This window comes from Takifugu flavidus, chromosome 7 (assembly GCF_003711565.1).
Source record: "Takifugu flavidus isolate HTHZ2018 chromosome 7, ASM371156v2, whole genome shotgun sequence".
Classification (NCBI taxonomy): Eukaryota; Metazoa; Chordata; class Actinopteri; order Tetraodontiformes; family Tetraodontidae; genus Takifugu; species Takifugu flavidus.
Window position 1 is genome coordinate 1391277 of NC_079526.1, and position 27628 is coordinate 1418904.

The 27628-nt window shown below is 44.7% G+C and overlaps 1 protein-coding gene and 1 long non-coding RNA gene across 2 annotated transcripts in view; one reads left to right on the forward strand and one right to left on the reverse strand.

Annotated features, from left to right (window-relative positions):
• LOC130528417 (inactive N-acetylated-alpha-linked acidic dipeptidase-like protein 2) overlaps positions 1–27628 on the reverse strand; it is a 54740-nt gene that overhangs the window by 26052 nt on the left and 1060 nt on the right. The window lies entirely within an intron of this gene.
• Positions 19855–21736, forward strand: LOC130528418 (uncharacterized). The gene is made up of 2 exons (XR_008951288.1): positions 19855–21112; positions 21406–21736. It is a non-coding gene; the product is annotated as an uncharacterized LOC130528418 (long non-coding RNA).

The window sequence follows — 27628 nt, forward strand, 5'->3', positions numbered from 1 at the left end:
CTTAGAGGGAGTGCTGGAGAGTGCTCCTTCTGGGGGCTCCCTCATCCTCCTGGGTGACTTCAATGCTCACGTTGGTAATGACAGTGTGACCTGGAGAGGTGTGATGGTAAAAAACGGCCCCCCTGATCTGAACCCGAGTGGTGTTTTGTTCTTGGACTTCTGTGCTTGACTTAGATTGTCCATAACAAACACCTTGTTCAGGCATAAAGGTGTCCACATGTGCATTTGGCACAAGGACGTTGTGTCATCGGATTTGCGGCCGCATGTTCTGGACACTCGGGTGAAGAGAGGGGGGGAGCTGTCAACTGATCACCACCTGGTGGTGAGTTAGTTCCGATGGTGGGGAAGGATGCCGGACAGACCAGGCCGACCCAAACGTATTGTGAGGGTCTGCTGGGAACGCCTAGCAGAGTCTCCTGTCAGAAGCAGCTTCAACTCACACCTCCAGGAGAGCTTTGACCATGTCCCGGGGGAGACGGGGGACATTGAGTCCGAGTGGACCATGTTTCGTGCCTCCATTGTTGAGGCGGCTGACCGGTGCTGTGGCCGCAAGGTGGTTGGTGCCTGTCATGGCGGCAATGCCCGATGCCGTCAGGCTGAAGAAGGAGTCATATCGGGCCTTACTGGCCTGTGGGACTCCTGAGGCAGCAGATAGGTACTGGCAGGCCAAGTGGAGTGCAGCTACGGCTGTTGCCGAGGCAAAGACCCGGGCATGGGAAGAGTTCGGTGAGGCCTTGGAAAAATCAGGCCATGGTGTGCTGCTGACCTCAACTCGGGATATTGTGGATCGGTGGAAGGAATACTTCGAGGACCTCCTCAATCCCACCAACACGCCTTCCAGTGAGGAAGTAGGGCCTGGGGACCTGGGGATAGGCTCTCATATCTCCGGGGCTGAAGTTGCCGAGGTAGTCAAAAAACTCCTTGGTGGCAAGGCCCCGGGGGTGGATGAGATCCGCCCAGAGTTCCTTAAGGCTCTGGATGCTGTAGGGCTGTCGTGGTTGACTCGACTCTGCAACATCGTTTGGACATCAGGGGCGGTGCTGCTGGATTGGCAGACTGGGGTGGTAGGAGACCCCCGGGAAGACCCAGGACACGTTGGAGAGACTATGTCTCTCGACTGGTCTGGGAACGCCTGAGGATCCCTCCGGATGAGCTGGAAGAAGTAGCTGGGGAGAGGGAAGTCTGGGCTTCTCTTCTTAGGCTGCTGCCCCTGCGACCCGACGCTGGATAAGCAGTAGAGGATGGATGGATAGATGGATGGAGAGATGGATGAATGGATGGATGACACATTCTAAGGGGGCAGTTGCAACAGTGTCTGGATTCACTCGCTCCATCAGATAACAGATAACAGAAGACATCAAAAACAAAGACTCAATCAATTTTTATTTAAATAGCATATTTTACAATCAGAATTGTTTCTAGGCGCTTTACAGAATCCCAGGGCCTAACCCCAAACAAGCAACAGGGGCAAGGAAAAACTCCCCTTTAACAGGAAGAAACCTTGAGCAGGACCAGGCTCATATAAGGGGACCCTCCTGCTGATGGCCGGCTGGGTAGAGAGAGAGTGGGGGGATGGGATGAGGTCATGGTGTTTGGTCCTGAACCTCTCAGGGATAGATTAGATCACATGATCACTCTAGATGGTATTTCATTAGCATCTATTCTCTCTGTGAGGGATCGTGGAGTAACTTTTCATCAAAATCTGTCCTTCAACTCACATATTAAAATAAGGTCTCTAGAAGTGCCTTTTTTCACCTGAGGAACATTGCAAAGATCAGGAAACTACTGACGCATCATGATGCTGAAAAGTTAGTCCATGCATTTGTTACTTCCAGGCTGGACTATTTTTAGTCTAATTCTTTATTATCAGGGTGTCCAAACAACTCTTTTAGAAGCCTCCAGCTGATCCAAAATGCTGCAGCTAGAGTTCTGACAGGTATTGACAAAAGAGATCACATAACTCCTGTACTGGCGTCTCTTCATTGGCTGCCCGTTAAAGTTAGAATAATTTTTTTAATTCTTCTTCTGACCTACAAGGTCCTCAGAGGCCTACCTCCATCCTACCTGGAGGAGCTAGTGACACCTTATCAGCCCAATAGACCGCTCTGCTCTCACAATGCTGGTCTACTTGTGGTCCCCAGAGTCTCTATGGGTAGAATGGGGGCTGGGCATTTAGCTACCAGGCCCCCCTGCTGTGGAACCAGCTCCCTGTCCAGGTACAGGAGGCTGACTCCATCTCTACTTTTAAAATTAGGCTTAAAACCTTCCTCTTTGAAAAAGCTTATTGTCACTAATTCTGTAGTTGCAGTTACTACCATAGACAGACAAATTATCATACTTAGGGGGTCGTCCAATTATTAGGTTAACATCTTAGCTATGCTGTTATAGGCCAAGGCTGCCGGGGTCCAGAAACATGATCAGGCCTCTGTCACCCCACTGGGTCATGGTCTCCTCTCCTCTCCTCTCCTCTCCTCCTCTCCTCTCCTCGTCAAGTAGACTAGTTATGCTGAATCATATGTAGTTTTTCTGCTCCCCCCACCCCCTTCTGTATTCATTTACAGGTATTGCCGCTTTTGGAGCTGCGTGATGACCTCCGGCCCCGCTGACCCGCTGTATGTGTTTCTGTACTGTACTCTTTGCCTCTCCTCTCCTCTCCTCTCCTCTCCTCTCCTCTCCTCTCCTCTCCTACCTATTCTACCCTCTACTTGTCCTCCCCCTTCTCCTCTCTCTCTACCCAGCCGGCCATCAGCAGGAGGGTCCCCCTACATGAGCCTGGTCCTGCTCAAGGTTTCTTCCTGTTAAAGGGGAGTTTTTTCTTGCCATTGTTGCTTGTTTGGGGTTAGGCCCTGGGATTCTGGAAAGCGCCTTGAAACAATTTTGATTGTAAAAGACGGTATATAAATAAAGATTGAGATTAAAGATTGAGATTGAGGACACCATTCGTGGTCTCATTAGGAGCATACCTCGACATTGTCAGGCATGCGTACAAGCACGTGAGGGCCACACAAACTACTGAGAGTCATTTTGAGTTGCTCCAATGTCATTTTGGCAAAATGGACCAGTCTGCTGCAACAGTTTTTCATTTTCATTTTTGGAGTGTCCTTAATTTCCCCCCTCTATAGGGTGATCATTTTCATTTCTATCAAATTATGTGGCATCATTTTGTTACTAATACATCATTTTGTTTCTAATACTTTTTATCAGGAAAGTTATTCAAGATCATTTTTCCCCCTCTTTAGATCTGATGTGTTTTCGAAGTGTTCCTCTAATTTTTTTGAGCAGTGTATTTAGGCTTAGTTTGTTATGGAGTTCAGGTTTTGTGTACTGTTTCTCTCACATCTCTCATCTCATGACGATTCTTACGATAACTTAAAGCCATATGACATCTGTATCAGTATTTGGATGGATTTTCATGCAAAATAATTACATTGAAAGCTGCAAAGACAAGTTCCACCTTCGCATGGAACTGTGCTACTACAGCTGTGGACATCTGTATGCTTATGTCCATCTGGGGGCTGTGTCTGCCAGCCATGGTGTCCACCTCCTGTGCTGAAAGGATCCTGGAGCCACATGCCTAAATTAACCAGTAACTGCCCACCGCAGATAATAAGTGCTGGCCTGGACATTTCCCTGGACCCATAAAATACATAGCTTACTGCTTGATCTCAGCTCCAGACCAAGCATGGTTACAACATAGTTCATCATCATGCTGGCAGAGGTTAGTCACAGCTGCAGTGGTGGCCATAGCCCTATGAAGACAGCTGTAGGGTTGAAATGGTTTGAGTGGGCAGCAGCACTTGACCAAACTGCAGCTGGGTTACCTGGAAATGCCTGTATGGCTCCTTAACCAATGCACAACAGTGTCAAGAGGACAAGAGTGGGGAACTGGTCTGGGCCTTGCAACGTGCAGGGAGCTTCCACAGGAAGATGTGTAAAAAGAAAAGAGCCTGGGACAGCCAGGATTCGCTGCATTAATTCTGACATTTTTCTGTCCCCAAGACCACTGAGAAACAACAGGCAGTTAAGCTTCTTTGGCATTTTAGCACATCTCAGTGGCCACACCATCTGAACATTGTGGCTACTTCCTTGAGATCACCAAATGGGGAGATAACTAAAGAAGCGAAGGGGACACATGTGGAGGGTATACCTAAACCATTTACTTTCCAAATGAAGTCCAAACATACAAACTCTTCAAGGTGACAGCGATGCTATAAGAACCAATGTATCAACCTATGGCTTTTAAATGTGCACCAATCATGAATGTCTCTCCCCCGTCTTCCTTGTAAGTCACTACAATGGATGATAAATCAGAAAATTCTGCTAAGAAAGTGGAATAACCAGGTGGTCCATTAGGTCATTATAAAAAAATCAGGGGAATATATAGCATTAACAAAACATAACATTGTTTTTTTTTCTAAAAACAGTCCTTGATTTTAGTTTTATTTGGAAATCAAGAGTTATGTCATGCTTCTGTATATGATGAAGAAGCCCACGAGGAGTGAATGAGGAAAAATTAGTCACGTTTTCACAAACAGTTTTTCTCACCAATTGAGAGTGTCACCGTAAACTGACATTTACTCTCATTTATAGTCCTGAAATCGCGTCAGAGCTCTCGATGACTATATTTTATTTTCCATCCTTTCCATAACCAAAACAGTGCTGAAACGACAAACAAAGTTAGCTTTTTCTGTTGTATCCAAGGTTAGCATTCATTGTTAGCTAAAGACACACTGGCTGGTGCCCAATACAGCCAGCAAGTGACCTTCTGCCAATCTGAGATCCTATATACAGGACCTTTCAGTAGAAACATTTAGAATTGGTGCTGTCTGTGTAGATTCTCAATCATCCAGGTCATTGTATCCAAGGTAGTTTTCTCTGTCAACTGGACTGGGTTTCCAGAATTGGTGCTGCTCTGCATATGTAAACTGCTGCTGTGTTGGTACCACTTCTGGTATCAATAAACTTGGCTTCAACACAAGTCATCTGAGTCTGAGGTGTATCAGTTGCACAACCTACAGAGTGTGTGGTGTGGGAGTGTCCAGTCCACAGGCAGTCATTTTGGGGCAAAGTGGAGCCCATGCAGCCCGTGGAGTGCATTTTTTCCCTTTTGTACCAGACTAAATGTTTACGTACGTATTTACACTAACATTTACACAAAAATACAGAATCAAGGTTCTTTTGTTACAGTCTAAAGCTTTAAGAAAAAGTTAAAAAATAAACACAACCATCTTGGTTGATTGTGGTTTATTTTGTGTCTAATTATTTTGTGTCCTTGGTAGCACAGTCATGCTTATAGTTTAAAAACATCTACTGGATAATTGTATTTTATAATCATTATAGTGAAATATAATATCAGATAGCAATGGCACACACCATTCAGAACACCTGTCTCATTCTGTTTTGCTCCTCTTTTGCTGCCGAGAGAGTAGAAGTATGGTCCCCATTAATTCCTTAAGACGTGCTGCTTATACAAGGTCTGCAACCAGTGGCAGTTGTAGGTGGTTAAAATAGCATCCACATTGATGAAGGGACCAAAGGTGTCATTGTCCAAAGCATCTGATTATCTCTGACAGCCTGGTGCCGGAGATGCTCCCCTGGTGTTCCCCAGGATTGTGGCCCAGGATTGTGTGCCCTACCACAGCACAAAAATACAGCATGAAAGGTTTGGGGAGCACAACTCCAAAATCCCTGCTCCAGTTCTGATAATTAACTGCCCGTTGATGCATGTAGATGCAACAAATTGGGATGCACTCTGTATTCACAGTTTTTTCCATGAATCTTTTGATAGATACTGACCATTGCAGGAATACCCCACAGCAGCTGCGGTTTTGGAGATGCTGTGATGCTCTCAACTCTTAATCTGCTTTTAACACATCAATGTTGAGCATAAAATGTGCATTTGTCAACGATATTTCCCAGGAGAGAGAAGAAATGGGGTACTTCTTGTCAAAGTGACAGGTTGACCTTTCCCTGAACCCGCCCACATCTGTTCCCCCCCCCCCCCCCCCCCACACCTCCTTTCCCGCCTTTCCCGCCTTTTTTAATAAGGGCAACAGTTACAAAACAGTTACAAAACAGTTTTGCCATAGTCCTGGCATAGCCATCTGTGGACAACATGAGTAGTTCTACATCCGTGATTGGTGAGACGGCTGTGACCGTTATAAGAGAATTGTGTGGAAAAGTAGTTGAAAAATCCACGGTGTTTGTACAGCGTTCTCAGGCGTCACCTTCTGAGCCTTTGCAGCAAGAATGGTCTTTGGAGCCTTATAGTCAAACAGGGAGTTTTGGGTATGTGTTCCGTTACAAGACGGGGGAGCTGATTCTCTATCAGCGGGAAGAATCTTCCAGTGAGGGGCCTATGTTGTCGGCTACGATGTCTTCCAATGACTGGGGTGTGTTGAAACTGATCAAACCGAGAATGGTGTGTGTGACTGAAGAAGGCTGTGAAGAAAGAAACAACACAGAACAGAAACCTTCCACAGAACAAACATTTTGTGAAACATTTGTGAAAACTAGAGAAGAGAAAACATTGGAGAAAGTTAGACTGTTAGAACCCTAACACTGTGGTTCAGAAGAAAGAGAAAAGAGTTGGTGGCCTCAAGTAAGAAATTTAGGGGCCTACGTTGTCTTCCGGTGTCCGAGGTGTGTAACTGAAGAAGCTTAAATCCCGTGGAGACCTGGAGGCCCTCCTGGAGAAAAACATTCTTAACATGAGTTATATCGCCTGAACCTGTTGTTTGGTAGAGTTCCCGTGTAGGGAGGTATCCCCATGGGAGTTACATCACCACCAGTTGGTCCACCAGGGCAATCGTCAATATCAGACTTTTCGGCGCCAATCAACTTTTTTTTTTTTTTTTTTCTTCTCGCCAAGCATTGTAAAGCGAATATATACATGATCATCTCACAGTCATTAGCTCAGTCCTCCAGAACTTCATCGGAAGCTTCACCGTCTGCGAGCGCGTGTAACAAACAAAGATGGCTGCAAAGATGACTACCGGTAAGCCTCAAATTCTTCCCAAACTTTTTCTCTGTAGTTTTCTAAATAGTTTTAGAAAACTATTAATGAATGAACTATTAATGATTAACTACTATTTACGAATAACTGTGTTTTAGAAGTTACAGTAGAGGTTAACCATATGCCAATTTATCCTGGTAAGCAATCCGTGATCATTTTAACCTGAAAGTTGTTCTATTTTTATTCTAGATTTTTAAGTGTAATTTTCTGTATCTTTAAAGTCAGCGCCGATGAGTTTGAAGGAATAACCCTCACGCAAACAGACGTTGGTATAGTTTCTTTTAAATGATTAACTCAGTTTTTTTTTTTTTGTTTTTTTTGTTTGTTTTTTTATGAACAGCTCAGTTGTTCATAGATTGCTGAAATATAACTTTTTATGATACATTTTTCAGATCTGTTAGCCAGGGCTGAAAGATTGGTATCCGAAGACAACCAAGAAACTGAAAAAGCAGTAAAAGAGTGCTGTGCTGTTCTGAAACCCCACTCCCCGTGCAGGGGACAAATTGCTGTGTACTGAAATTGGTGAAATTGAGATTGAGAGGGAAACCTCGGCACTTCAACATGGGACTGACTCAAGTAAGCAGATGAACAAACTCTCCAGAAAGACGTGTGAGACAGCCGGAGGAGACGAAGTCGACTGTACAAGGTAATATATTTATCTGTGATTAGAAGTATATACAAAATATGTGCCGTTTTGATGATTTGTATTTTAACGATTTTCCCTCTGTCTAAACAGAACCATCAAAACAGAACCTTCAAACGTGCGCCTCTCTGAGCACTGTGACTCCCACGGCCTTCCACCCTCCCGTGAACCTTCTGCCCTGCGAGGAGACGTAGAATACGGCAAGCGTGTACCACTCTGACCCCTGTACTTACAGCGGCACCCACGGCAGCTCCACTCTCCCTTTCACCAGATCCTTTCGAACCTGCGAGGCCGATAAGGAGACGTAGGAACCAGAGACACAAGTCTAACATTGTCAGGAGATGTTTTGATGGTATATTTTATACTATATCTTCTTGACTAATAATAATAATAATATATAAAAAAATAATAACTCATCTCTCATCTAATTACAGATTCAGGGTTGAGATTAAACGAGAAGCGTTCCTGAACCGTCCTTCGACAGGGTGGAGGGGGATACGGGGGGCAACGATCATCCCCAACAACAGCACAAGCACCACGAGAGCGTTCGTCAACGTCCTTCGACAGGGTGGAGGGGGATACAGGCTGCTACATTCATCCCAACACCCCCAAGAGACATGGTAGTGCTGGAGATTTTCAATAATGTCATACGGTATATGTTTCCTCCAATTGTAACCAAAGGTGTACTAAAACAGTGTTGAAAAAGCTGTAATTTTTTTTTCCTTTTTCTGTCTTTTTAAGATATGGATGAGGATTTCAATGTTGAATATTTTAATCAAGTACCGAATGCTTTACAAATAGCTGTTGATCAATTAAGTGAAATTCCAATCTCCATTCCAATAATTTAAATTTACAGAAGCGATAATTGATGCTCCCGAAAGCCCTAACGCAGCAGAGCAAAATGAAAACGTCCTAGAACTTGACACCTTACAACTCATAAATGATGCCCTCGAAAACCTTAATGCAGTTAATGCAGTAGAGTTTGAAAATCATTCTCCTTCATCAGCTCTCCACACGCAAAGTGATCATGTCTTACACGCGGTAACAATCAGATCAGAGACGGATTCAGCAGAGACACAATCGGCTCTTCCTAACCCCCTCCTGAACAGGATGAGAGGCCAGGAGAAGGGGGGTCAGAGAGCAGCCCCTCACCCCTTACACACATGGCCCCTCCTAAACTTTCTCCTCAGCAAGGGGGAGGAGGGCTAGGAGAAAATCCATCCGATCTCTCTCCTGAGCGGGGTGAGAGGTTTTTTAATGATTTTAACACATGGAGAACAAGACGCTCCTTTAACATTCCCACTCGGGGAAATGTGCCTGACATTGCAACATTCTATCGAGATGTAACAGGGGTTATCAGCGAATTGGTGGATGTTGCCAGACGACATAGTAGTCGCAATGATTTAATACAGTTGGAGGTGGTGGGGTGAAAACGTACACAATCATGTTACAGTTGCTGTGGATGAACAAGGTGAAAATATTCTACCGGCTTTTAATGGAATGCTAGATCGGATTGTGCAGTCAAACGGTATCATTTCATCGGATGAGAATATAGAATTCATCCTTCACGTGGTGCAGAACCCAGGAGGAGGTGCCAAACGTAAGATGGAGAAAACTCTAGACTGTGAAATCATTGACAAAAAAAGACGTCACTTATTTATCGTAGACAACAGAGACAACCAGCTTTGCTTCGCCATCAGTCTAGCTCACGTTATCTACCCGAAACTTACTGAAAGAGAATGCCTTGATATTGCGAGGAAGTTGCAGCATCAGGCTGGTTTAAATGATGAGACCCCGTCACTTTCAGTGACATTGGTAAATTTGAAAATATTCTGGGGCGTAAAATTGTTGTGTTTTACAGAACATGCCACAGTAAACCCCTCTCACATTATGAGACAAAATTGTTTGATGGTATATTTTATACTATATCTTCTTGACTAATAATAATAATAATATATAAAAAAAATAATAACTCATCTCTCATCTAATTACAGATTCAGGGTTGAGATTAAACGAGAGCGTTCCTGAACCGTCCTTCGACAGGGTGGAGGGGGATACGGGGGGCAACGATCATCCCCAACAACAGCACAAGCACCACGAGAGCGTTCGTCAACCGTCCTTCGACAGGGTGGAGGGGGATACAGGCTGCTACATTCATTCCCAACACCCCAAGACATGGTAGTGCTGAGATTTTCAATAATGTCATACGGTATATTGTTTCCTCCAATTGTAACCAAAGGTGTACTAAAACAGTGTTGAAAAAGCTGTAATTTTTTTTTCCTTTTTCTGTCTTTTGTTTAAGATATGGATGAGGATTTCAATGTTGAATATTTTAATCAAGTACCGAATGCTTTACAAATAGCTGTTGATCAATTAAGTGAAATTCCAATCTCCATTCCAATAAATTTACAATTTACAGAGCGATAATTGATGCTCCCGAAAGCCCTAACGCAGCAGAGCAAAATGAAAACGTCCTAGAACTTGACACCTTACAATCATAAATGATGCCCTCGAAAACCTTAATGCAGTTAATGCAGTAGAGTTTGAAAATCATTCTCCTTCATCAGCTCTCCACACGCAAAGTGATCATGTCTTACACGCGGTAACAATCAGATCAGAGACGGATTCAGCAGAGACACAATCGGCTCTTCCTAACCCCCCTCCTGAACAGGATGAGAGGCCAGGAGAAGGGGGGTCAGAGAGCAGCCCCTCACCCCTTACACACATGGCCCCTCCTAAACTTTCTCCTCAGCAAGGGGGAGGAGGGCTAGGAGAAAATCCATCCGATCTCTCTCCTGAGCGGGGGGTGAGAGGTTTTTTAATGATTTTAACACATGGAGAACAAGACGCTCCTTTAACATTCCCACTCGGGGAAATGTGCCTGACATTGCAACATTCTATCGAGATGTAACAGGGGTTATCAGCGAATTGGTGGATGTTGCCAGACGACATAGTAGTCGCAATGATTTAATACAGTTGGAGGTGGTGGGTCAAAATGGAGAGCATGTTTTTTTTTAGTGCATACAAAAACATCCAAAGGTGAAGAGAAGGCGTTTTATGGTCTTGACTGTGCTAAAATGTTTATTTTGCATTTCAGGAAGCCACTATACAAACAGAACATCTTTATAGCCCATAATGCCAAGGGGTTTGACAGTTATCTGGTGTTAAAAGGTATGTTGGAACTGGATGTGACGCCACAACAGATTCTGATGAACGGGAGTAAAATCCTCAGTTTTGAGGAATCCCATTATGGTCTCAAATTCATAGATTCCCTGTCATTTCTCCCCATGCGTCTCAGCGCTATGCCCAAAGCCTTAGGATTCACTGACAAGACCAAGGGGTATTTCCCACACAAATTTAGCTCAGAAATTCACCTCAATTACGTGGGGCCCTATCCCGTTCCGTCCGACTACGGCGTAGATCACATGACGGTGCGCGAACGGGAAGAATTTGACCCGTGGTACAACGAGGTCAGCCGAGGTACCTTTGACTTCAAAAAGGAGGCCTCGCTGTACTGCAAAAATGATGTTGACATTCTCACCCAGGGCAGTCTTAAATTTAGAGATCAGTTCCTAGTGAGACGGGGGTAGACCCTTTTGGTTCTATCACCATAGCCGGAGCCTGTATGAAGGTGTTTCGCACCAATTATCTGACTCCTAACACTCTGGCTATCCCCTGCCCTCACAACTATTTGAATCAGAGCAAAAGATTCTCTAGCGCATCGGTTCAATGGTTAGAATGGTTGATGCACAAAGAAAAAATCTTTATACAGCATGCTCTAAACATGGGTGAAAAACAGATTGGTGCATTTTTCGTAGACGGATATGCTGAGATTGACGGTGTGTAAAACATGTCTGGGAATTTCATGGATGTTTTTACCACGGCTGTCCCAGTTGCTTTGATCCCACAGTACAGTGCGATATGAGAGGCGTCACCTTTGGTGAACTGCACTACAAAAGTGAGAAGAGGGTGAGTGAGCTACAGACCACACATGGGGTTCGTGTTGTAGTCATGAGAGAACACACGTGGAACCAGATGAAAACAACATGCACGGAGGTTAAAGAATTTCTCCGTTGCTTTAACGCTCCTGAGCCTCTCAACCCGCCGAAAAGCACTTTTCGGAGGTAGAACGAGCGCTTTAAAAACTGCGACACCCGGCAGCGCCCGATGAAACCATCCACTATGTTGATGTCACCTCACTGTACCCGTTTGTCAACAGTACTTGCTCTTACCCCTTAGGTCACCCCGTGATCATCTACAAAGATTTCGAGGACCCACGCAGCTACTACGGCTTCATCAGAGCCACTGTGTATCCTCCTCGAGGTCTTTTATTCCCCGTGTTACCGCACAAAAGTGAGGGAGGTAAATTACTCTTTACACTGTGTCGCACCTGTGCCGAAACTAACAATGAGGGTGGCCCCTGCGAACACGACGATGAGGGCAGAGCTCTGACGGGGGTCTGGGTCACCGTTGAATTCATCAAAGCTCTGGAGGTGGGGTACAGGGTGGGTAAAATTACAGAAGTCTGGCACTTTGACAAGAGCAGCGACACTGTGTTTACCGACTACATACACACCTTTTTGAAAGGAAAGCAGGAAGCCTCGGGTTACCCCGCTGAGGCGACGGACCGAGAGAGCAGGAAAAAATACATCAGGGACTATCAGGAGCATCAGGGCATTCTTTTAGATGCTGGCAAAATCGAGACCAATCCTGTGAAAAGACAGGTTGCTAAATTGTGTCAACAGTTTGTGGGGAAAGTTTGCACAGAGAGATAATTTGTTTAAAACCACCATTGTCTCAGATCCTAAAGAATTCTTTAGTTACATGTTTTCAGGTAAATACAAAGTCGAATACTTTTCCGTTCTCCACAGCAACAGAGCTCTCATCAGGTGGAAATACACCGACAGGTACGTTCAACCCCCAGGTAAACAGAGTAATGTTTTTATTGCAGCATTCACCACAGCACACGCACGACTGAAGCTGTACAGTTATCTGGAAAAACTACAAGACAGAGTGTTTTACATCGACACAGATAGTTTAATCTATCTGGTCAAAGAGGGTGAGAAACCTCTAGAGCTGGGTAACTATTTAGGTGACCTGACGGATGAACTGGATGGTGACAGCATTCAAGAGTTTGCAGCGGCGGGTCCCAAGAGTTACGCGTACCAAACACGAAATAAAAAGAAAGTCGTCATGCGTGTGAAAGGTATCACTCAGACCCGGGAATGTTGTGAGCGTGTGAGCTTTGACAGTGTCAGAGAGCTGGTGGAGGGTTACCTGAGTAATAAACAAGAGGGAAACACGATCGAGATCCGTCAACACAGCATCAGACGTGATAAAAAGGGTTTTGCATTGAGAAATGTGTCATTTGATAAAAAATTTAGGGTGGTGTATGACAAAAGACGACTCTTTGCTGACGGAACAACTCTGCCTTTCGGGTATTAGAAATGCAGGAAATTGAATTTGATCCTAGGTTTATCTTTCCTTTTTCTTGTTTAATCGTGGGTCCGAGCGGGTGTGGAAAGACCTATTTTGTAAAAAATGTATTGGAAAACTGTGACCGTGTAATAAATGTTGTACCTGACAATATCGTGTGGATTTATACCTCTTTTCAACCTATGTACACTGAACTGCAAAAGATGATTAAAAACATTAAATTTGTCAAAGGTCTGCCTGATTCTTTTGAAGATGAAACACTGTTTCCTCCTGATCAAAAGCATTTGATTATTTTGGACGATGTTATTTTTCAAGCCTCTGACCATCCTGAAGTGGTAAAGATTTTTACACAGTATCGCCACCACAGAAACATGAGTGTTATGATGTTGACTCAAAACGTGTTTCACCAGGGTAAACACAGTCGGACCATCAGTTTGAACAGCAATTATTTGGTCATGTTTAAAAACCCACGGGATAAACTACAAATGAATATATTGGCTCATCAGATTTTTCCATCACAAAAGACATTTTTCTTGGAGAGTTTTGAAGACGCCACAAAAGACCCTCACGGGTATTTAATAGTGGATCTCACCCCCGTCTGCCCAGATCCGTACAGACTGAGGACGGGTGTACTTCCTCACCAGCAAGCGGCCGTTTACATCCCCAGAGCGTCGACGTAGATCATCATGTCAGCGCGTATAAAAAGAAACGCACCCCTGCTGAAGGCCCTGTACCGTGCCACACCCAAGAAACGTAGAGACATTCTTATTCACAGCTCCCCGGATTTTATCCAGACACTGTGTGAGATTTCTTTAAATCTTCTAAAAGGAAACGTCCCCCTGACTCCTTCTCAATTTAAAAAACTGAAGAGACAGAAAAAAATATCAAACTGTTGGCTGATAAAAGAACCAGTTTAAAGAGGAAGCAACAGGTTCTAAAGAAGCAGACGGGCGGATTTCTTTTACCTCTCCTCTCAGCGGTGGTACCTTTGATCGGGAACCTCGTCGGAGGATTGATACGAAAATGACTTTGAAAAAGGCCCAAAAAATGTTTCTCGTCACCCCTCATCAACTCAACCGCCTGACGCGACCCTCCCAGTCCATCAGAGATGTCGCGGAGGACGATTTGGATGCTAGGATGAGAGCCATCTTAAACGAGCAGGGGCTGAGCTCTCATGAAAAAATTAAAAATATAACGCGTTACTGCAAAGATATCTGACCTTTGTGAAGCAGGATCAGACAGAGAATCTGACAGAGAATCTGACAAAGACGGAGGCAGAGGCAGATTCTGGGACGGACGTACGGACGTCCGATAGCATCATCGACGACGTGTTGCAGAGCCTCCCACCGCGAGATCGCAAGAACGCCAAATACGTCTTAAAGAAATTATCCGACCGTCACGATGTTTGGAATACAAAAGGGGAATTTGTGTACCGGGGCAACGTTGTAAAAGGGTCTCACATGATCGATCTATTCAAACGACTCTTGTTTCCTTTTAAAAAGAAAAAATCAGAGGGTTCTGAACCTCCCGGATGGACACATTTTTTAAATACTCTCTCAGAATTAAACATCCCTTTGTCTTCTATAAGTAACCCACAAGCGCGTAATCAATACCGACTCCTCAAGATGGATGCGATCGGATCTCAAGACTCTGAAACACCTGCGGATCTACCGTCTGTTGGACCCATTGACCCTGTCCATCATATCAGTGAAATCTGTAATTATTTCTTGCCCTGCCATGGGGGCCACTGGAAACTTGCCCTCGTGTGGTCGAATTGTTGATTTCACATTAAAGTGTGTGCATATTGAACATTCTCTAATATAATTTTCTACACTGGCTGACAAAAATGGATGCCACCAATGTGTTAGATACCGCATCATTTGTGGTTTCCCGCAGTGTGTCAGGCCGTGGGCCTCTTCCAGAACAGCATCTACCAGACCGGGCGGGAGAACAGGTCTGCCGTCTGGGCTCCGCCAAATTCCTTCAACTTTCACAGCCCCCCTTTCCTTCCAAACTGTTTTTTCATGTGGAGAAGCTTCTTCTTGATCACAACTAAGTCTTTCCCTATCGTATCTTGGGAGAATTTCATGAACTGTTTTCTCTGCCAACAACAAATTATAACTTGGTTTATAACCTGCTGCCTTCTTTGCTGCCTGATCTGCAGCCTCATTACCTCTTCCCTCCAGAGAGTTCTCTTTGCTGTGACCTTTGCACTTTACGACTGCGACCTCTGCTGGTTCCATAAGTGCCTGTGTCAGTTGCCTCATCTCTGCCTCATGTTTTATAGGAGATCCTGATGCTGTGTTAAAACCTGCCCGCAACCATTGACAAAGTTCTAAGTGAATTGCTCCCACGACATATGCTGAATCTGTATAGATGGTCACTCTTTTTCCCTTTGATATTTCTAATGCTCTAATAACTGCCTTCAATTCTGCAAGTTGTGCTGACTCTTTACCTGTTAGGTTTCCTGTTTCCACTTCCTCAAAGCCTTCTTCTGACTGTCTAACTATTGCATAGGCAGCTTTCAGACCCTCTTGTTGTGGGTGTCTGAAACAACAGCCGTCTGTGAATAGTATTTCATCTGGATCCTTTAACGGCTCCGTCTTAAGATCTATTCTGATTTTTTCATCTTTCTTCACTTTCTCTTCACATCTGTGTGGTTCACCCTCTCCCATGCCATCTGCTATATTGATCCCTTCATGTGTGTATGTTATGTGTGGGCCGTTAAAATCTTGTCCATCCTAGTCTGCCTAAGTGAGGTCATGGTGAATGCTGCTGAGCTGACCAGTGATACCACACTATGTGTTGTAAGAACTGTCAGAGCATGACCCATCACTAAATGTGCTGTTTTTTGTAAAAGTTTTGCTACCCCTGCTACATGCCTTACACACGATGGCTGCCTGTTTTCAATGGGGTCCAGCATTATACTTGCATACATTAATACTTTCCTTTCACCCCCTTTTTTCTGAAAGAGAACACCATTTACTGTATGTTCTCCTTCAGAAACATCCAAAAAGAAAGGCTCTTTGTAATCTGGAACTGCCAAGTGTGCAGCTGTAGTGAGTGCCTGTTTAAGGGCAATGAATGCTTTCTCTCCCTCAGTTGTCCATGTCAACCGAGCTGTCAAATTACGCATTCCCTGTTCATTCACCATTGCACGTAGGGGCGTAGTCTTTTCTGAGTATGCAGGGATAAAGTGTCTACTATAGCCCGCAAGACCCAGAAATGACAACATTTCCTTTACAGTCTCTGGCTTAGGATGTTCAAGGATAGAGGATTTATGAGCTGGTGATACACCTGTACCCTGAGCAGAAACCACCCTACCTAAGAACGTCACAGAGCGACGACAACACTGAAGCTTCTTTCTAGAGACCTTAAATCCCTTTTCCCACAAATGCATAAGGAGTGCCTGTGTTGCCCAAACAAGACTCAGCTGATGTAGCCGCCAATAAAATGTCATCAACATATTGAATCAAGACCACCCCTTCTGGTAGGGTGAGGTCCTTCAACAACTTCCGTAATGTCTGATTGAAAATACCAGGGGATAAAATGAATCCCTGTGGTAAACGTGTATATCGTAATTGTCTGCCTTTATACGTGAAAGAAAAGATGTCACGCATAGCGGAGTGAAGTGGGAGACAAAAAAATGCATTAGCCAGATCAATACATGTGAACCATTTATGGGAAGGAGACAAAGCTGATATTGCAGTATATGGGTTGGGAACTGGCACTGTGGGTGTTGTCACAATAGAATTAATACGTCTCAAATCATGAGCCATCCTATATTTCCCTTTTTCCTGCTTCTCAACTGGCAAAATCGGAGTATTCCATGCTGAAGTGGAATACTCAAGAACCCCAGAAATTAACAGCCCTTCTATTGTTTCCTGAATGCCTTCCTCAGCTGGTGGTCTGTGTTTATATTGACTCTGCCAGACAGGGTTGTAATCCGAGACACTGAATGTCACTGGCTCAACAGTAGAACACAACCCCACATCTGTCGGGCCAGAGGACCATAAAGTTTCTGGAAGTGCATTTAAAATTTGTGCACTGTCCGGATGATCAGTCTTTTCTCTCCCATGAAACCTCTGAATCTGTCGATGTTGTAAGATTACTGAGTTAGTAGTTGTATGCATTATCTTGTAACTCTTTTCTGAAGGAGAATATAACAGGCCAGGAATCTGAGTTGAGCTCCAATCTGTGACACTCATTAACCTTTTTATCATAGGACCAAGGTCCTTTGCCTGATGTTCAGCATGGATGGCAAGGGTAACGTGGGGACACGCTTCCTCACCCATCTCATACCACTCATTTTGTTCAGCAGTAAGGTCAACCTGCGCAGCCACACCCTCAGGCCCCACAAACAAACACGGTGATGTAATCATCCAGAAATTTCCTTGTAACTTTTCTCTAAACGCATCCTGATAGACCTCATTATTCTCACGGTCATAAAATAGAGTGACATGATAGGGATCAACTGGCGGGGCAAAGGGACTCAGCATCGACAGCCAGGGCCTCCAGCTCTGAAACAATGCCACAACCCCGACACCAGGTGAGGTCTCAGGCTCAAGTTCTCCCCAATAAATGTCCGCCCACACCCCTTGTTCTGGAAAGGGTGTCACACTCATCAGCATCTGTCCCTTCACACCTTGGTGTGGAATACAGCAATTCAATTTCATTCCATTAGGAAATTGCACCACCAGACCTTTGTCTCCACACAGAATAGCTGCTCCTGTCCTCACCAGGAGATCTCGTCCCAACAGGTTGATAGGGCAATGTGGTGAAATGACAAAGGGGTGCAACACAGTCTGTCCAGCAAAACGAGTCACTAATGGCACAGAAAATGGCAGTCTCTCCGGTCTCCCTGAGAACCCCACAAGCTCGACGGTGTCAGATGAAATCAGCTCCGGTGTTAAATTCCATGAGATAGTGGAATAGCGGGCTCCTGAGTCAACCAAGAAAGAATGTCCTCTTCCCTGCACCGTCATGCGGACGAGGGGGTCTGCCAGTGCCTCGTCCGCGGGGGCCCCTGGGCCCCATCACTGCCACTCATCGTAGTGCCAGTTTCCTGCTGGGAATTGGCCTTGTGGAGCAACCTCAGGATTTGGAGCACGATATTGAGGTCTTCCCCTTCCTCTGTTTCCTCTGTTAGACTGGGGAAGAAAGGAGGGTTTGGGCCAGGTCCGAATGTTGGAACACCGCCTGGTACATCCGGATAGTTGCGATATGGACAGTTCCTTTGCCAATGACCATACCCTTTACAGGCGTGACACTGATCTCGGCCATAGTATCCACCCATCGAGCTGTATCCCTGCCCACCGCGTCTCCCACGCATGCCTCCCCTAGGACTCACCCAATGTGGGTTTATAGGTACAAAATCTTGCTGCGGACCTAACGGATCTGGCTGCACCTGCCGAGGAAACTGCTGAACCATCTGTTTTCTTCCTTTCGTTTATCATTAAGCTTTTTCCGTGCCTCATCTAACTGCATTTTTAGGAGCTGTTCCTGGGCTGTCATCACCCCCTCTTTCTTTCCCTGTTCTTTAACTTTAAATGTGTTGATGTGGTGAGAGAGATGTCTCTCCCAGACTTCCGCTGTGCTGCCTGGAAGGTCAGGATTTCCTTCCATGGCTTCTTTCACTGACTGTGGAAGTCCTAAAATTATTGCCTGACGGAACAAAGTGATGTGTAGATTATCTGAGCCAGGATGGCACCCTGTGGCACACATCCATTCCTCTTTACACCTCGTAAGGAACCCATGTGCCGACTCACTTTCCTCCCACTTAAATCTTAAATTCTGCATTGCTCCTGGAGATACTGGAAATATCTGTCTCATAGCTTCACCAACCCTGGTTGCACAAGGGCCAAAACGTGCAGCATTAGGTCTGCCTTTAATGCCTGCTGCTACTTCAACTTTATCCAAATCCCAGAGAGACACTTGTCTCCCTAAAATTCCTCTAAAGTCTCCCACCGCCAGCTGCATGCTCTGTGTTAAACTGAAAAGGGTAGACATCCACTTGCCGCCTCCCTCTGCGGGTGGGGGCATCTTATCCACCAAACAATTAATGTCTGTGATAGCAAATGGAACATATACTGGTAGCTGTCCTCCTCTTTTCTGTATCAGAGGGGCCTGGAACTGCGGCCTTCCTAAAACAGGCCCCTTACTGCGCGTGTGTATTCCTATCTGACCCGCCTCCTCATTATTTATGGCCCCTGTCAACGGTTCACCTCTATAGTCACACTCACTCTCTTCCCATGATTCTAATTCATATGGTTCTGTCTGAGCTTCAACAGGCTCCTGAACCTCCAATTCACCAATAAATGTAGCCGGAATTTTGTAGGTATCTGTCTTATTCTCGCTCTCCTCTTTATCACTGCCATAAATCAATCTTGCCTTCTCCTCCCTGCGCTCAGCCCTGGCAAATCCTCCTGATGGATCAGCTCTTTTCACTTGTTTTGTTTGATTGCTAAATGTTTTAAAGACGTTTAACGCAGATTTTTGACTGTCCTGTTTTTTAAATATAGTTTGTTGGGAGATTTTAGGGCGAACCACCTGGGCTTCTTCTCTAAATTCAATTTTTCCTAAGTTATCTTCAACCTCTTCCTGTCCCTGTTTGATCCTTCTAACCTGTCTCCGAAGTTCACCCACTGTCTCACATAAATCCTCTATTTCTTCATCTCTATCCACATCTAAGTGACCACTGTTAATAGTCAAGACTGGCAATTGATATGGGGGTGGGGAAGAGGTAGTAGTAATGATGGGTAAAGAGTGGTGTTAAGTGTCAGTGTCTGGTTTGGATCTTCTAATGGAGGCTTCTCTTCATTGGGCACTCGTGTAACCCCCCTTGCTCTGCAATTGTGCACCGCTGCACATGTCACAGCCACAACATGTATCCTTCGGCGCTTATCTTCCAACTCCTTACCCTGTTTTTGCCACGATTTTCCTGCTATAAAACCTAATTTTGGATTATCAAGATGATCCTGTAATATAGTGTGAATTTCTGACTCCCACTTACACAGTGCTTCAGCTAAATTAACCTTCACCTCTGGAGGGGGAAGTATCTTCTGCTTCTGAGCTTCCTTCCACAACTTTTTTATTGCATCCAATTCTCTTTCCCTGTCCTGTTCTTTCATGCCACTCACCACCTGATCAAGAGTCCACTTCCACTGTTCTTCCACAGACCGAGGGTAGGGAGAACATTGTCCCTGATCCCAACACGCTTTACCACATTCCAGTTCCATCTTTAACTATGCTCCCAAGTGAGATTGAATGTGAATGACTCCAACGGTCAACTCAATGCCTCAGTGAAACAAGCTTCTAGATCAAACGTCTTTGATCCGGTTTCACTCTGGGGGTTAATTCCCAAGGACAAAGAGCCTTTTAATTCACGTTCACTCTGGCACTTTTCCAACCCACACAAAAACACAAATCTCGGGCGTCGGGAGTGTCCGTCCCGTCAACTGCGCTCCGAGCCCCAACCCAATTCTTTTTCATATACAGTGCACTGCATACAGCAATACAGCACTGTACTAGTTACGGTTTACTCTAACCGTACTTATTTACGGACTCGAACCGTAATTACTAACGGACTCGAACCGTTATTGCTAACGGACTCGAACCGTTTCTATTTACGGACTCGAACCGTAATTGCGAACGGACTCGAACCGTTTCTATTTACGGACTCGAACCGTAATTGTTAACGGACTCGAACCGTTACTACTGCAGTCATTTCAATATTTTCTATATTTGTATCTGGAATTTATAACTAGGACACTTCAATTGACAGTGACGACAAATTTTTTGGAAATTGCCAATGTGCAGAACTTTTGATTAAACAGGTGTCTGCTTACCTTTTATTAGGGATCCCTTTGTCGTCAGTTGTCTTCCGAAGTGACCGTTGTTGAATTCTTTGCCTCAGATGACTTCTCTGTCTTCATCACGTTGGGGTCACCAAATTGTTGGATCGCAGTACCTCTCGTGTGTCACTGCCAATCCGCGTGTTCTTTAAATGAAGACTTCAAGTAAACAAATGTCAATTTCAAAATGTATTTAGCAAACAGATGTATTTAGCAAACAGATGTATTTAGCAAACAGAATCAATTTAAGAAACAGAATCAATTCAAGATACAAATATTACAGAGCTCTGGGCCAGTTCATAACCCTAGCAACAACAAAGTCAATTGTCAGGGCATGAAGTCTGACCACCTAACTATCCCTTGACCCAGTCTCATATAGAAAGATATATGTAAATTATTGATGCTAATTCAGTCCAATCCAGTCCTTCTTCTTGGATGACCTCATCTTCTTCTTCCAGCCTCCTTTGGTGTTGGTGTGGTCCTTCTTGTCCATTATCTTCTCCAGATGGCCAGGTCCGAAGTCATATTCCTGCCAAGGAACTTATCAACACCAGTAAACTACGTTGTCATGTTTTACGATGGGGATCTACCCTTTCCCGTCTGGCTGGCTCCAACTGTCTGACCAGTCTTCAGGTCAAGGAAGGGTCAACTGACTTGCTTATGTGTATTCCTACTAAAGAGTATATAGTATTCCTAACTTCTAAACTAACTGTAACATAAAACAAAACATATAGTATAACACATGCTAATAGGATAAAAGATGCTAACAAGATAAAATATTTCTCTTCACGTCAAAAACTAGAAGACGAACAAATGACCCCCCGCGTTGGATTAACATTTCATCGTGAATAAATGTAATACACAAAGTTTTGTCTTTTACCAATAAAGCGTTTATTAAACATTTTTTCGAGCGTACAGTCATTCATTCAAAAACTTTAAAAATCTTTAAAACATTGCAAAAAACAACACCCCTGCTTGGAGGGACCATTGATTTTATTTCTAATACAGCGCTGATATTTCCTCACATAGTCGTACACCATGAAGTCATTCTTTATTACATCATCATTGTACAAAGACAGTACTTGATCAAAAGATAGCCCGCACGCGCGGTGACAGAGGTAATAGATGCAATGTTGTCCGCAGACCGTCGACATGTGGTGCTGCAACTGAACGTCGTGGTACTCAATGTTTTTAGAACGTTTTTCCAGAAACTGTAAGATGCTCGGAGGGTAGTGATCAAAGTCCGGCGGAAATCCATAAGAATCAAAAAAGGTGGCTATGCCACCATTTTCCAGCGTCAAAGCTAACCAGTGCTCCCCCGGCATGTGAGCCGGATGTGTGTTGACGATAAAGTAGGCCGGGGTTCTAAAAGAGGGATTCAGCATGGGCAGTTGATCGGACGCCCACACCCCGCAAAACACATCTCCCAGCAGGCTATGCAGAAGGTTCTCTAGTTGAACGTTGTCCATCTTTTAATAATAGTCCACCAGCACCTGCCTCTTGGCGTTGATCTCCAGAATAGAATCGTAACAGGCGTAGACGATAAGGGTCGCGGTGTGCGGCAGGGGTGTTCTAAATCTCAACTCCAGCCTGAGGTTTCCGTTTGAGACGGTAGACAGTGCGTCGTTGTCATCGCTCGGATTGAGATTAAACACAAACAGAGAGTAGCCGTCATTAAAGTCATCACGGCTGATACTCAGGGGTAAATCTTTGAGATGTCTCCCGGTAGCCAGGAACATGTTGTAGAATTCTCTGACGGACACCCCGTTGTTAAAATCGGGTTGGAAAGCTTTAGCCGGAACTTGCCGGCCGTCCTGACAGAGAGCCAGGTATTCGATGTCATAGTGTCTGAAATTAAAAGGCGACAGGTCTCGTCTTCCTGTGAAAGCCTCGTGGTGTACCATACCCAGAACCACGTACTTTGGTATGCTACCCAGAAACAGATTCTCCTGGTTGCAAACCCTAGAGTTTGCCGGAATAGAGTAAGTTTTCACATTAACGCGTGAAAGGGGGTAGAGAGCGTTGCCCTTCATTAAGGCGGCGGCGTGACCTAACCTGACTGCAGGGGACACGGCTACTTTTTTAACAAATAGGGAAGCCCCCAGTACTTTTAGGCTAAAAGCAGAGTCACGCGCCCCCATGAGGCAGAAAGCATCGTTGGCTCGCGTCAGTTTAATTCTCAAATCGACAGAGTTGAGCAATAGTCTCTCGCAGAAAAAGATGTCCCCGAGCAGGTGTACTTCTCTGGAACGGGCTGTGGACGTGGCTCTCCTCGTTAACCCTTTATTTGGACCGTTCACGAGCACGATAGAGTCCACTGACCCGGCGGTATCTTTGTAAAAAAGACCCCCGGTAAACTGACTGGAGAGCGTGCCCGGTGAAAAGTTGAGCAGGGTCTCAATCATGCAGCGATAGGGGTGGGTAGCGCTCGACTGAGAGATGAGTCGATCCCCCAGGGTCACGTCGCATTGACTGAAAATTGCATTTAGAGGATAATTGATAAGACCCACCGCTGCGTCATTAGCTAGGTTCGATCCGTTAGCGTTGGTGATTTTTACACGGAGATGCAACAGAGTGTCGTTCAGATCCAGATACCGGTCCCCGTCTCCGGGGATGAAAAACTCAATGGGTCCCCCGTCGGTGATGGCTGACAGGGGAGAAATTTCCGTGTAGGTTTTTTCATCGATAGACAGCTGCGTCATAGGTGCTGAAAATAAATCCAATTCGGCCAGAGTACACTCTGGAGATTTCTGATGTACTAGAGCCATTTTCTTTTTTCTCAAAGAAAAGATATTCTTAAAAAATATCAGAGCTCCGGAAAAAACCCCGGCAAATTCCCCCCTACTTGACTCTCATAATATTGTACAAATCGGTGAGGATCTTCTCTCAAACCTACCCGAGCCATTTTCTTTTTCTCTATTTTTCTCTTAGCCTTGAACACTTTGTGTGTGGATAGCTGATCAGCCTCCTGAAAATGAATGATGAGGACGCGGGCGATTGGAATATATATAACCCTGGGGTTCAAGTTCTAGGTCTAAAGTGGAGAGTCGCGATAGTCTTGCCGTATGAAAATTTTACCGGTTTGTTTTGATCCGTTTTTATCTCCACCTGAATGTTTTCAATGTGGTTTTTGGACACCGGTAAATAGTAAGCAGGATTGAAATACTGTGTGACGATTTCACTGAACGTTCCTTTTACATCAATCGTTCTCAAAAGTGGCGCATAAACGTCGCCGACCATCTGCGGTGCAACTACGTCGCTGTAACAATACATGTGATAAAACCCAGCTCGTAAATCGCAGGGATAGTACGCATACCTTTGGTCAAACGTAAACCATTCCCCTGATTTCATACCCATCAAATATGCCAGGGGTCCTTCGAAGAGTACGTGGGTTTTACCTCCCGATTGGAAATCAAATCTTTTCGAAAGACTGTCATAGACGAGGTAAATATCAGACTTTATTCTTCTAAATTGTCCGTCCATCTCGAATCTAAAGGCTGAGAAGCCGTTGAAATATGATTCTCTCATCTCTTGACGATGCACCTTGCTCTCCGTGGCCGGTTCTTGAGGTTTTTCCCTCCAGTAAAAGTAGGCATCCTCCTGATAAAGGTGATAAAAGGTGTGCGGGTATGAAATCTGCGTTAAAGCTACTTCCCAGCTTCCCTCTAAATCGATATGTTGAGGCAAATCCACGCGGTAACTGGAACTCGTGTTTTCTTTAAAAACATCGACGCTGGCGTTGGAGGGTAGGGTAATAAAAAAAACCTCGTCCTTTGGACCGTACATGATGAAATGATATCCGTTGCGATCGCGAGTTGATTTTTATACGTTCTTTAAATCTGCGGCTTAGATCCAGCTGTTGAATTTCTCCGGCCAGTTTTTCCAACTTACAAAGACTTGCTTTTCACCCCTGACGACGCGATGCTTCAGAATCTTTTCTACGTGGAAAAGTCTGTCTTCCCCCATCGTTACCTTTTGTAGCTCTGGCTCATAAAATGACCCTTGGATGGATTCTCCATCGTAATCTTTTAACTTGTACACTGGAGGGTCGCGAGGGATGCGTTCAGATACCGTAAACACCTCGTTCGTAAAACTCTGTTCATATTTTTTATCAAACACTCCTCTCAGTTTTGAAATTCTAACTAGGTCCCCCTTCTTGAAATTCATCTTGGTTTCAACCTTCCGTCGGTTTTCAGATTTACCGTACAAGTTTTGAAACACTTTAAAAGTGTTCTCCGAGGTTACCTCAGCGGGTTTCATCTTGATACTGCTGTGATAACTGTGATTATAGCTTTTCACCAAGTCTTGTAAGACGTCGGTGTATCGCAGAGTGTTGTTTGCTGTAAAATATCTCCACATTCTACCTTTTAATGTACGATTAAATCTTTCAATCACAGAGGCCTTAAGGTGGCTGGCGGTGGAAAAATGAACGATATTGTGTTTTCTCATCAAAGCTTCAAAACTCTTGTTAAAAAATTCTTTCCCCGCATCAGTTTGTATTTTTTCAGGCGTCTGACTTGACTCAAAAATGGATTCAAACGCCTTTACCACCTCAGCCGCTGATTTTCTCTTCAGAGCCCTGACGTAAGCTTTTTTGGAAAATATGTCTATGACCGTTAATAAATAATTATATCCGTCATTATGCTCCGACAGGGCTTGCATATCGCACAGGTCCGCTTGAAATTGGTTTAAAGGGCGGGGGGCGAAAACCCTGTTTCTTGGAAAATGTATCCTGGCCGGTTTGTGTAGAGTGTAAGCGTCCTGTCCCTGTAGAAATGTTTTAACATTTTCTCGAGGAACCGTCTTTCCCATTTCTTCTTGCACCCCCTTATGGAGCCGCTCTACACCACCGAGGCTACCGGGATGCGCGGGATCATAGTACACTTTTTCCATGAAGCGTGTCTCAGACATGTTGAAAACAGAATGAGAAGGGATGCTCGTTTGAGAGGTATTTATTTTTTTATTAGCTGTTAAGAAATCTTTAGCATACACATTTTGTGAGTAACATGAGTAAATACATTTTGTGAGTAACATGAGCAAATACATTTGTAACATTTGTAATGTGAAAGTACAGATAGTCAAAAACTAGTCCAAGACCAATGCGTTATCATCAATAGAGTTTGAGTTAAGACTTTATGATCTAGACTGAGGCAGATATCATCGTGTAATTTTCCAAGTTCTTCCAAGATGCTTACAGAATGGTTGTTTTGCACAAGTCTGCTGGTCACATCAATGAGCAAAGCATAAAAGGCTATCATATGACATGGTTTTACAACATCGTTGGACAGTTCTTTAAAAATTACTTTAAAACAATCCGACAATCCAGATTTGCTCATAAGCATCGTGTCATTTACCATCTCTTCCCAAAGTGCGGGTCCTGCACACGTTCTGGTTTTTTCCAGCAAGATGTTTTTGTTTGAAGCCGTTTTGTTCTCAATAGCCTGGTACAAGATGTTTATTATCTGACCCTTGATCAATTGGATCTTGACACCTTCTACATCGTTTACAACTTTTCCCCAGAAGCTCCCCATTTTATATCTGAAAATGGTGTTTTCAGATATAAGTGTTTTCAGTCCAGTACTGAGTCACCGTGTCCAGATGTTCCTGTTTAATCTCGCTGTCGTTGTCGGCGATACTCTCGTACATTTGTTGGATGGGAGTGTAGATTAATTCGCTGGATTTCAGCTCGAACAAAAGGGTCTCTGCGGCGATCTTGACTTTCACGTAGTCAGCGTTGACACCGCACGCTTTCAGGAAATTTTGAATAGCAGGAATGAACTTGGGTGTGTAGAGTCTTTTCATCAACATGTAAAAGTTGTTGCGGTAGAAACCCGGTTCGATCACATCCAAACACTGGTGTTGGCACTGGCTGGGGTGGTCAATCCGACATCCGTTGCAAACCTCACCCTTGTACAGGTCCAGGACGACGCTAAGTAGATGAAGAACACCTTTTTTTACCAGACCAAAGAATTCAGATGCCCAGCCGTCAAGCTGGTCAGCACCGTTACATACACCCCCGGGGAGATCCGATGCGTCGTCGGGCAAAGGCAGATCAGGGGTTGTTGAGCGTGAAAGACTCTCCACACCGCTCACAGAGATTGGAGAACCTGGACATGAAGAAGCCGGAGACGGCGCAGGATCTCTGCCTTGGAGAAGAGACTCGGACAGCTCTGGAAGTGATGCTGAGTCTCTGACGGGTGGTGTCAGTGAGGGTGAGTGAGGACTGGACACCCCAGGATCCGATGCCGAGCGTCCGAGGGGTGGGGTTGGTGGAGGGCTTAGCCAAGGAGTGAGAGACTCCTTAGAATCCGTGGGATCCAAGCGTTGGATGAGTGAGTCAAAGTCCAGCCTGCGAGGCCGAAGCCGACGTTGAGGGCGTTCCGCTTGTGTCTCATCCTCATCCCACAGATAGGAATTGCTCGGATTGTCAGATCCGCTCTTGACGCTTCTGTTGGTAGACATGCTCTCCTTAGTGTTTCACTCCGGTAGTGGGTAACGTATGGTTCAGACGAACGTCTTTTATACATTTGAGATATGGGTGTGGGCTTACACGAGGGAGGACTCTTTTTTTCGTCACCACAGTGTTGTTCCAAAGACGACAATGGTGAAAAAATTTTGTGATTTTATCATCCATTTCATGCATCTTTTCGATCCATGCTGCAAGAGGTAGAGTCAACACGT